Here is a 13,022-nt window from a genome sequence, read left to right as displayed (position 1 = left end):
ACAGATGTGCTTCAGAGCAAAGTATGCTCAGCAGTTCCTTGAGTCATAAATGTTTAATTTTTAATCTATTTTTTATCGGTTTTGTGTAATGCAAGCTCCTTGTAAACCAAAAGAATTTTTACAAGTATTTTTTATGTCTTGGAAGCTTAAAGTCAGAGTGGTTCTTTAAGATTTTTCTTTTAAAAAACATCCTGCCCAATAAAAGAGTGGTGTTATTTTTAACTCGAAAAGTGGATTCATTTGCTTTTGAGTAATGCTCTCAAACTGGCAGTGAGCAACTAGCAGATTTTTCTTAAAGGGAGTCTAGGATTTGATTCCACTAAAACACCTATGTGTCCTTAAAAACCTGTCCCATTTGGAAATGGTCCTAGGTTCCTCAGTCTCATTGTGAAACTAGATGCTTTGAAAATGTCCTGCTATAGGGCTATCAAAAGAAGATAAGGATACACAGCACCCCGAAGGATCGGATCTGGTGAGCAGGCACATTAGATGTACACTTCTCATTTATGTTGCTGTTTACAGATGGTGGTCTGTTTGCACAGATTGAATATTCTCCTGTGAAAACCATACAAGTTACTTTGCCAGTGTATTGTTGGATTCACTTTGGGTTACATCATTTATTTGCATTGAAAATATCTATTTAGTAGACTCAGAAACTCGAAACAATAGCTGTTTCAGGAGATATTTATCTTTTGTGACTCAAACAGCTGTCTTCTCATATTTGCATGACGATGTGATGTAGGTTGTTAGTTAACAGGAGCTGATAAAAGGTAAAATGTTTTTTGAAAGACTGGAAATATAATAACGTAATGGTTGGGGGAAAAACTCATGATGATTTAAACGTATTTACACTTTATCTTCTGCCATCTGCTGTAAACCAGAAATATGCTCATCCACACAGTGATGTGTGCTCCGGTCACTCAACCCACCAGACAGGAAATTACTATCTTCGACTTTACAGAGTTAAATATTACTCTGGCCACTGCCTGACCCAGTACAGCTCTCTTTATGCTATGTTAAAAAAAGGAAAAGAATTAAAAAATCCTTCATTTTGAATCTATGCACAGATATCATCTGTTATATTTTTTATAATGCAGTTTGCCACTAGTCAACAGTGCAACACAAATAATAACTTAAAATTAAGTAATTATTCTTTGTTAATTTAGATGACTTGGGGGAGTGGGGGCAGAGACACAAATATTTATTTATTTCCCAAAGGTGCTATAGAAACAATAATGATAACAGAGTCCTGTAGAAGCAGTTGAATATTTAAGAAATGCCCGAGAAGAGGAGGCTGAGGGGAGACCTTATCGCTCTCTACAACTACCTGAAAGGAGGTTGTAGAGAGGTGGGTGTCGGTCTCTTCTCCCGAGGAACAGGCAATAGGACAAGAGGAAAAGGCCTCGAGTTGTGCCAGGGGAGATTCAGACTGGATATTACGAAAATTATTTATTCTGAAAGGGTTATTAAGCATTGGAACAGGCTGCCCAGGGAAGCGGTTGAGCCACCATCCCTGGAGGTATTTAAAAGACGGGTAGATATAGTGCCTAGACACATGGTTTAGAGTTGGTTTTTGTCAGAGTTAGGTTGATGGTTGGACTAGATGATCTGAAAGGTCCCTTCCAACCTAGGCAATTCTGTGATTCTATTCTATGGTTCTATAATTCACTTTCTCTCCATGGGATTTAGATATGTGACTAATTCTGAATCTGAAATGGGTGCTTTCCTGTGTCTTCATGTACCCAAATACCTTTCTTTGTATGTCAGTGTCTATATCCCACTAGATTTCAAAGTGAATTCAGCAACTTTGAAATTCATGTCCTCTAAAGCTGTGACTACCTGCAGTCACAGATCTAGAAATATAATTAATAGTGAAACTTGTTTTAGGTTCATCCTTTTGCAGTGGAGTTTGAGGACAACTGGGCTGAGCCGGAGCACACCTGAGATGGGAGACCACATGGCTGGAAGCAGGGGTTTGTGGAGCAGATCCAGCAGCAGGACCATGAACAACCTGGGCCTCCCCATGCCTGGACACAGGGGAGAATGGGGCCGCGCTCGACACCACCTGGTGCAACAGTTCTTGCAACATCAGGCTTTGGGTTTAACCCAAATTGAGCGTAATAGCCCTGGACTTGCTCGCAGGCAGGGAGGCAAGGGTTCCTGCAGCAAGCACATGTCGGGGGGCAGTCCCTGTGGGTAGGAAGGGGAAGGAGGACAAGGCAGCTCTTCCTGGTGGCAACGCGTGTAGCTTTCAAACCTGTGGCTACGAGACGAGGTGCTGGTGAGCTCAGTTTTTCACGCCAGCTCATGCTGTGATTTCCATGTTATGAAAGGGAGAATGCAGTCAAGCACAGAGTGAGCAAAAACGCACCCCGCTCCCGCGTGAAATGGATTCCAGCTTCAGTGCCCCACCTATTGCTTTCAATCAAATATATTGTTGGAAACAGAGCTGTAATAACATTTTAATATTCTCCATTTATTAAAGTTAAACACAGAGGAATAATCCTCCTTGATAATCCAAAGCATTCAAAAATGAGAACTGCAGTATCAGAAGATTGGCATAAAAATTAAAAGATTTATACATAATAAGTTTTGGACGTCTTTGCATTCTGATTCTTCCTTGCCGTTTCACTGCTTCCAGATTTTTTTGAGTCTCATTGAGGCTGGAAACTCCTGTAAAAAGACAAAATAAAATGAAGGAGCAGATTCTGATATGTCTCCCTCATTGCAGCTGCTAGGTCAATAAGCAAAAAGATAAAATTCCAGGAGAATTTGTGGCAAAGTCACAAGGGATAGCAGAATTGTCACCCATAGTTCCTTTGGAAAAGGATAAATTCTCCATGTGGCTGCATCAGCTCGTGCAGCCGGGGTCAGGGCCAGTGCTCACAAACCCAGCCAATTTGCTGACGAAGGCTTCTTTGTCTTGCTGGTGTGCCTGACGTTAGAAATGTTGACAGAATGGGAAAGTTTTGTTTCATTTTTACCCCTTCATGGAAAATGTACTGCTTTTCTCCCCGTCCCCGCCCGCGCCCCCCCCTCCCCGCAAAATGCTCCAAACTATCAATTTTTAGATAATACCCCAAATATTTGGTTGTCAGAATTGCCTGAAAATTGAATCTTCTCTTTTTTAAAGAGGTCTATGATTGCCTGTGGAACATGAAGTTCAGATAAGTAATGACCCATTTTGTTCCATCACCCGAGTTTGTAATCTGTAATCGCTCCTACTGCAAAATCCTGCAGTATTTTACTATTTTTTTAGGAGCAAGGACCAACAAAGGAAATGTGTGGTTCAGATAGATTACAAGGCAGAACTTGTCACTATGGGGAACACAGGAAGCATAAAACTCAAACTGAAACCTTCTACAACATCTTTTTCCCTCCCTTGATCTTAGATTCTTAGTGCCTCTAAATAGAAAATGAAAGCATTTGCAGTTGTGTTTATGGAACATTTCCCATGAAATTTCAGGCATTTTTTCCCTAGAAGAGTGCAGACTCCTCCCCTCCCACACGTGCATACGCACAGATACAGTGGCTAATTCTACTTCAGTTTATCTGCTTGTTCCTCTGACACTCAGGAAGGATCTGCTTCCTTCCACTCTGCTTCTATCCCCACATTTCTATGTAAATCTCTTTCTAAATTCTCATTTACACTCAATTCCACTTGCTTTCTGTGTCGCACTTAAGCTCCTCACCCTATCAATATCCACTGTAGCTTAATTCCTGCCTATCCCTTTGCTCTAGTTCAAAAGCCAAGCAAATCTGCATCCAGTTGTGGCTACAGCTACTAGATGGGCAGGCTGTGTTTTCAGCCCAGCTTTGCAGTTTCTTGGTGGATGGCAGAATCTACCCTAAAATACATTTGAAACATATTTAAACTGCTAAACTCTCTAGTATAATTTCCTAATTAACTGAGAAGGTTTTTTTCCCTATTTTTTTCCTAGACAAAGGCTCAAACACAGATAATAGACGTCCTAGTAACACCTGAATATCTTTTATGCAATTAAATGTACACAGCTGGTCTCAATGCAATACATTGACTGATGGTAGCGGAAATATTGACTCTGGTAGTGAAAGATGAAAAAAAAATCTACAATAACACAATACATCCTCTGCTTTTAGAAGTGATTTTCAAGGCTAGATATTTAGTAACTGCTATAAGAGCTGTTTGTGGATGAATTTTTTTTGTTCCATGTCCTTTGGGAAACGACCTTGCTACTAAGAATGAATAAGGCAGCGTATGTGTTCCTTTAGACATGCTGAAATAAAAGGAATATCCTTACACATAATGGTTTTCCTTCATGCATATTTCTATAGAGCACCATGGCTCACGCTTGTAAATCACAAGTTTATTACCCATCTGGATCACATCCTGCACCCACTGAAAATAAGTACAAGTTTTCACTTTAGCAGAAGTTTCACCGGATGAGCTTAGGGTCAGGTTGTAAATGGTAATTGAGGGCATAAAAATGAACACTGTGTGAGTTAGATACCTTGTCCTTGAGTTAGATACCTGCAAATCCTGCTTGCCTGGAAAATTTCTCAATGACTTCTGTAGGCATTGTTACTGACTTATTTCCACACGGGCAAAAATGCTAAAGGAAAAAACATTATTGTGAATACAGCTTGCTTCTCTTTAAAAAAAAAAAAAAAAAGTTGATTTATTATGGCAGCTTTCATGACCTTTTCAATGATTGAACACTATTTGCTATGCATCTAAGTAATTCTTATGCTGGAGAATCTTAGAATCACAGAATTGCCTAGGTTGGAAGGGACCTTTCAGATCATCTAGTCCAACCATCAACCTAATTCTGACAAAAACCAACTCTAAACCATGTGTCTAGGCACTATATCTACCCGTCTTTTAAATACCTCCAGGGATGGCAATTCATCCACTTCCCTGGGCAGCCTGTTCCAATGCTTAATAACCCTTTCAGAATAAATAACTTTTGTAATATCCAGTCTGAATCTCCCCTGGCACAACTCGAGGCCTTTTCCTCTTGTCCTATTGCCTGTTCCTTGGGAGAAGAGACAGACCCCCACCTCTCTACAACCTCCTTTCAGGTAGTTGTAGAGAGCGATAAGGTCTCCCCTCAGCCTCCTTTTCTCCAGGCTGAACAACCCCAGCTCCCTCAAACACTCCCCATAAGATTTGTTCTCCAGACCCCTCACCAGCTCCATTGCCCTTCTCTGGACCTGCTCCAGCACCTCAATGTCTTTTTGTGGTGAGAGGCCCAAAACTGGACACAGTACTCGAGGTGGGGCCTCACCAGTGCGGGTACAGGGGGACAATCACTGCTCTAGTCCTGCTGGCCACACTGTTCCTGATACAGGCCAGAATGCTGTTGGCGTTCTTGGCCACCTGGGCACACTGCTGGCTTACATTCAGCCAGCAGTCGACCAACACCCCCAGGTCCTTTTCTGCCAGGCAGCTGTCTAGTCACTCTTCCCCAAAATCTTCACTGATTTAGGATGGTATCTCCATCTCTGCTGGCCTAAAATGACTGGACAGAAGGCCCACCTCACCAGTCATAAGCTGGTGAGATCCAAAATCTTGGTTTAACCTGCACCCTTTGGAAAGAGACACAGACACCTCCCCAGGGCAACTCCTGTCTCAGGGTCGATGAATTGCTGAAGTGGGATGAATCAGTTAAATTCGGATTCAGGCTGCATTCAGGATTATCTTAACATTCATTGTGTTGTAATGTGTGCCATGTTCATTGGCGGATTGTTGCAGCTGTCTAACATGAGTAGCTCATTACTTCAGTCACCTCTGTCTTGGAATAAGGTTTAGAAACAGGATGATTGTGGATTAAATCATTGCACTTTCCATCCTCTTCAGAATTGGTTCAAAAGAGAAGCCATTAGATTAGGGAAAGTAAAAGACTAGGAAATGGAGCATGAAGGCATGAGGAACTTGACGTCACAAAATCAAGATTCTTCACTCAGGATGTGATTCACCTAAGCTAACCTTAGGCATCAATATTTCACCTGTTTTATTGGGATCTCTCTTGCCATAGTTGGTGAGTGAAAAACATTTTAAGGCACGAGTCATCTGATTTAATAATTTCCACTGGGGAAGTCTACATCTGATCAGATGAATGCCTTCCACAGCATGAGAAACACCTTCACCCCATAGAATCAGAACTTGCAGTTGCAAGTTGCAGTTTTCTTGAGTGAAAAGTATATTTACATTGTAGAATAGTCTTGACTGTGTGTATAGCTGCATTATTTTATATAAATAAACCCCAAATAATCATTTAAGAAAAACAATTTTTTTTTTGGCAAAAGCAAGAAAAAGATACCTGTTTTCATATAAAAAAATTGTTGTTCTCTAGGCTGAGGCTATTCTCATAAAAAAGCAGAAGACATTCATTTTTTTCAGTGTGCTTGATCTGTATTTTTTTCAGGGACATATTACTCTGACAATTTTCAGATGTCAATGGGGGTCTCAGGTGCTTTCAGAATTAAGTACCAAATCTCTCACGCTAATCGAGGTCTGTGCCGTTACTCCTTCAGCTGACTTCAGAAGGTTTGCAGTTAGACTTCCAATGGACAGAGTGTCAGAGATGCTGAGCACTGCAGTGATTGAAAAGAGTGGGAGCAGTTCTCAGGGCATCAAATAACCCAGCCAGAACATTATGTGCCTGATAAGAATATACTAGAGCTATTTTCAAAAAGCAGGTATCTTCACATCTCTTTTGTTTTCTCTTTACTTTTACTTCTTTAAATATATTAAATATTAGTTCTTTCGTACTGCTCTCAGGCTATGCCTTCTGCTCACTGCACAGAATTACCTAACCAATGTATAAATACATTTTAAGTACATTTTTACCCTCACCTCACCCTTTTCCACAATATTTTTATAAAAAATGTTTTTTATATAATAAACAGCAAGAACAGAAAAATGTGCCTCAAAATAAAATTTTATTATCACAAAAAATATTTTCTGTACATAGGTACATATTCTGCTGAGCTTGATTTTTTTTACATTGAACTATTTTTCTGTACTGTGTACTAATAAACTTTTCCTTCATGTATCCTCTTAGTCATAACCAATACTATTGAAATCTGGAGAAACAGACTTGTCATAGAAGGAAAATAAGAGCAGGAAAATGAGGAGAGGAGGAGAAAATCCAGTAATTCAAATTACTTCTTGCAGCTAATTTTGCAGTGATAATGTGTAATGCATAGTAAACTGTAACTACTGCACACACATGGTCATAAACTTACACTATGCAATCTATTTCTTTAGAAAAAGAGTATATGTGTGAATATATACAGTTACTACATACTTTTATAGAAATGTTAATAGTATCATCATATTTACAGCAATTTTTATAATCTATGGTTGTTAACTCCAGCAGGCCTCTTGGGAAAAAATATCTATAAGCCTACAGCAAATGTTGACCTCTGTTCAATTCTTTTTACCCATTTCATCTAGCTAAATAGGTTATATGAGTTCATGCTATAGTTAGTGGAGAGGGAGAAGTGGTTCCAGAAAATGATTCATATCACCTGAAGAGACACATGAAAAATAGGTGAGGTGAATAGTTTTCTTGTTACCTGTGGATTAATTTGTAGGTAGCTGGATTTAGCTGAGGGAATTAACACTAACAACAATGTCACTATTAACAATGATGCAATTGATAGATATATAAATGAAAAATAAATATTTTCTTTTTACAGGTTTATCTGTTCCTTTTAGGTAACCTTGTGTTTTGCAGGTTTTTTGATGTTGCAGCTGCTGATGCTTTGGGCGCTATCACCATAGTAACTAACTAGCAAACTATTATGACAAAAGTTCAAAAGTCAAGATGGAAATTTTCCAATATCATAGTTTACAAACATTTATGTCTTTTTAGAGCACAGCTGAGACAGGTTTTCATCAGTTTCAACATGTTCCCTATAAATAGGAGAACTAAAACATACTTTTCAAGCAGAAGTTAACTCTGATTACTTGCTTCCAGAATAGGGTACTTTACTACAGAAAAGTCTTCAAATACCATACAGTCAATTGCTATATATTATTTATGCTCACATTTCTCTAACTTTCTTGGAATAGAGGTAATACCAATGACTGAAAACGACTCGTACACTTACTAATAATTTGACTTTTTTTTCTCTCAATAAATATTCCTGATCTGACTGATTTTTCCCCTGCTGTATTAGTTGTTTCTTAACTTAGTCAATTTGGTCATGATTTTTTGAATGTTTAGTGATTTCAGATGTCCCAGCATACCGAGTTCTGACTTTCAGGAAGTTCTGAATAAATCATAAGTCATAGATTTGGTATTGCTTGGGTGAATTCTGTAGGTTGTTCGTGACTTGCTTGCTATGAGAAATGAATAGTTGGGATCAGTCGAGGTGGTTTTTGGCATCTCTGTCTAGTGATCTGTTTCTCTTCTTGTCAAAGCCTGTGGAGGTGTAAGCCTTCTGACATTAGGCTCTGAAGCTTGATTTGAGTACATCACTCATAAGCCTTCAGACTGGGGCTTTATATACATGTTTCATGTTTTCTACATACATTAATAGGACACATATCCAGAACTACCACATATTTACCCATTTTTCCACTCAGATTTTGCACACAGAAATGAACACCTGGCTGTTAAGTACCTCTGCTTTTCAATTATTTCTTCTGATGCTCAGAAGACTAAGCACAAACACAACACCCTCATTTCCACATGAAAAGGACTACAACTCATGTATTTGCAGCAAGTGTACTTGGAAGAAAAGTGAACATACCCTACTTTTTCATACATGTGATATAAGTATTAGTCATCCTGACCTTTCAGGATCCTGTTCAAATGGATGAACACAGGATGCAGAGTAGGCTTTTAGCTCGGGAGTGATCAGATTAATTCTGGGCCACCATCCAGATAAACATCCATGGCACAACCACAACCAGAGTGATTTTATTTAAGGGTTCCTGTGCCCCTTTCCACAGTAACCAGCTGGGTCTGCCAGCATTTACAGCAGTGCAGAGACACTGAGGGCTCCACAGTGTTTCTTTTTACTTATTCAATTACATGGGGATGGATAAATACAGAATGGGTTTTACAGCACAGTGCAGATATTGCAAAGTCCAAAGGACATGTTACTGTATGTTTAAAACTAGAAAATTCTCAGACAGTTGTCTGAAGGATATCCCAAGGTCTCCAACCCTTGAGGTGAGCTACCAACACAAACCAGGGAAAGATAAGGAATTTTATTTGGTTTGAGATTCTTCTATCCCATTTGTAAAAAAAAGAAATATAATAAAACTGATTAATCAATATAATTTAACCTTTTTACTCTAACTATACTAAGGTTAAATATAATGGCCACTTCTTTTGTACATATGTTTTTATTCTATTATCACATTAACTGGTCATTAGCTGTACTGTTATTTACTGGAGACAAATTAATCATTGGAACTAGATCTTTAAGGTCCCTTCCAACCCAAACCATTCTATGATTCTATGATTCATTGTCTTCTCATTAAAGCTTTGGTTTGCTGCTCTTTTTCCTTCCATTTGGAAACATATGAATCTCATAGTTGACATTCTTCTTTTGTAAATTATTCTTACCTCGTTCTAACAGAGAATTCAATAAACAGATTAGAGTTGCATAAATCATGCCAGGATTTTCAAAGCACCTCAGGGAGCTGGGCATTGCATTCCTAGGAAAACCAAGACAAGTTGGTTGTCTAACTCTCCTAGTCTCTGCTGAAAGCTTGAAGTCTGATTTTCTAAATAGGAAGCCTTACTGCACAGGATGATGTTCTGCAAGCCTGCCATTCAAACCACAGTTTAGCTTATCATCATGTCAAGATATGAAATAGGAAACCTTCAGCCAAAAGGTGAATTAAGAGCTCTCCACAGTGGTCCACACTTGACTTTACCAAACATGGAGAGGAATCCACGAGAGGAAGGCACCTTGTCTCTTTCTCACTGGCATACACACATTCAGCATAGAAGTGTTTCAAAGGAACATGAGAGCTGCATAAAGTTCATCAGTCCAAAAAAGCATAAATAATATTAATTTGGCTTGGATCCAGAGGAGACACAGCACCCCATCACAGCTTCAGTTCAAGCACTTCTGATTGAGTTTGTTGGCCATGTATGAGGTCAGGTTTCCACGCTTAACATACTTCACTACATCTACTTGCCTAAATTTAAATCATCAGTAAGACTTGACAGTGTGGGGAGCTGGGTTCTTTCTTCTGGACATATGTTTTCAGTTATGGTTGAACTTTTCTCCTCCTCATGCTGAAGTCCTAAAACATCTTGCTGTGGCAGTAAATTTTTCAATCAGTGTTTATTAAAGGAGTGTGTGGACATTCCATATGATGTGAGCATTTCTCTTATTAAAGTTGTCATATGTTGACAAATGGGCTGCAATTATAGTATATGTAAGAACATTACACGTTCTTTGTGCTGACAAGCCTAATTACATAATTTTTTATATGTATTACTAAGCAAATCAGAGGGAATAGCAATGGTGGGTTTGGATCAGCAAATAAGAAAATCGAAGAGACCTCATTTAAATGATAATGGTAGAATGTGCATTATAAATAACTATTGGGTAATATATTTATTTGATTTCTGTGGTACAAAGCAGACCTCATACTGAGAAGTGGATGGCCATTTCACAACGTACAATAGCTATCCACGTTAGGGGAGGAGCCTTGCAGGATTCTGGGTTGGCATCCAACCAGCCCAATACAGACATCTTTTATTTGTCTGAAGAAAGAGAGCTACAATAGCTCTTTTATATAACGCTCCGCTTATTGTCTTGAGGTTTTTGCACTTCAGCAAGAAGATATTAAGGATTGGCTCCCATAACTAAAAGTCAAATCAAAGAAGAAATGTTTCATGTCTGGATTTAAAAGCACCCCCACGTAGTACATTTTTTATGGCCTATGGAGATACTGCCCTTAGACAAACCTCAGAAGTCTTTCTTTCCTGAGGATGTCTCAGAAACACCACCAAACTCAGAACTCGTACTCTAAACATTGAGGGACCAATGTCTGTCACCTCATCGCTGAGGTCCAGGTTCTGTTCTTGGTTATGCCACTGTGAATCGAGAGCTAGTCCAATGGTCTCAAGAAGTTCAGATAGATGTCAGTGAAGGAAGAAAACAGCTTTGGATTCTGGCACCACATAAAACATGGGGTCATTACTGGCTGGACATTCTACAGAGGACAATATATCCTCTTGTACGCAGACATAATTTGCCATAGTCATGATAGGAGACTGGTCCAACTATACATAGAGTTTAATCTGCAAAAGCCAACTACTAATTTGGAATAATGTTTGTATGTGTGTGTGCGTGCAAGTTTCTGTGTTTTTAATTGGGGCAAAGTACTCAGATGTCTTCTTGTTGGAAATCCAATACAGTATCTAAAAAATTGATCTAACAGTTCCTATGCCATCCAATTGGTGTTTGAAATCAATGTTGCAAAGATTTTCTAGACAACTGCAAGAGCTATGAATGAAATTAAGTTCAGGAAGTGCTGCATCTGAGCCAGCTTCCACAGAAGTCAGTGAGAACTTCCTCAGTAGCTTTCACAGAAATGATGCTGCGTTATATATTCCCCAAAATTGATGGGGACATCCACATGAGGCTTTGTTTGGTTTTTGAAAGGATCTGTGGGAGTAAGTGTGCTGTTTTGGGAAAGCCTGAGTAATCAGGTGGGTTTTGTGTTTAGTCTTTAGTGTGACAAGTGGTCTTTCTTGTTTCTTCTTCACAGCTAGAAACAGATGTAAGCATTGTTTGATCCAGCTAAATGAAAAAACTGTTTTATATTAATAATATCCACAATAACTATTTTACCGAGAAGTCAGTTTCTTAAGTAGTTTCAAGACCATATTTACATGTTTTTAAAGTATGTTTTAAATACATTTTTAATTACTTAAAATTTGACTAGTCATTGTCTGTAAAAAAATGTTAAGCATGGACTGAATTTTTCATTCAATAGGAACTACAGATTTTAAGAGTGTTGGATATCCGTAAAGTCACGTCACTACTATGTCAATAGTATATTGCTATACGAAGGGTGACATTAACTCTAGAACTAATACAAAAAACCCTTAGTGGAAGCAGTTCAGATATTTTTGCTCTATTTGCACAATGCAAAAATAGCCTAAATACATTTTTAATGCAATCAGCTGAATTCCGTAAATCCAAATTGTGTGCTAACTGCTCATGCTGATTAGTGTGAAATATTAATTTGCACTAATCAGCTCGAGGCAAGGGAAGCATAATAAACTTGACACATACATTTCACGCTTTACAGTGTTGGAACTTGTTTACAGTGCAGTGCCCGTAAACACTATCGGTGCTGTAGTTATGTCACAGGGGCTGTATATTCAAGGTGTACTTGGAAAAATTTCCTTAGCCGATGCTTCAGCTGCTTCAGTGTTGTTGTGAAAATCCTGGTCTTTGAGAACTGGTGGTCTGCACCAGCTAAACGCTGTCAGGAGCATTTGTCTCTGCAGTGAGCCGGAGCATCTGATTCCTGCCCTATTCCATGACTAAGTCATTTACATTCATGTTCCCTCTGCTCTTGCCGTACTGGGGTGCGATTAGACTCCACAAGCCAATGGCTCCATGCTTCCCTTTTATGTGGAGCATGTGCATTTACTAACAAAATAAAACTACAACACTAAGCCTAAAGAAATAAACCAGCTATTAGTCAAACGCACGGGGGAGTATCAACATGTCAAGTTTCATATGCCTGAGGGGTTGCTCTTCACATCCCACCTCACTCTTCCGCAGAGTGGTGCTTGCAATTCCTGCGTCCATGGGTTAGCACTACCCGCAATCAGCATCTGATTTAGCAAGCGCACACTCTCCCCAGATGCTATTTTATGCCATAAATCCATCATGTGATGTGATAAACGGGGGCTCCTTCTCTCTAATACATGACTGAATATGTAGTACCTTAGACGCTGGGTCACAGTGAAAGTGAGAGCCTGACAGAAGGCTGGAGGGGAAAAGAAATCTATTTATGTGTACTTAAGACAATCATGCGCATG

This window comes from Chroicocephalus ridibundus, chromosome 2, assembly GCF_963924245.1.
Source record: "Chroicocephalus ridibundus chromosome 2, bChrRid1.1, whole genome shotgun sequence".
NCBI classification, from domain to species: Eukaryota; Metazoa; Chordata; class Aves; order Charadriiformes; family Laridae; genus Chroicocephalus; species Chroicocephalus ridibundus.
The sequence above is the reverse complement of the archived record's forward strand: the minus strand, read 5'-3'. Positions refer to the sequence as shown.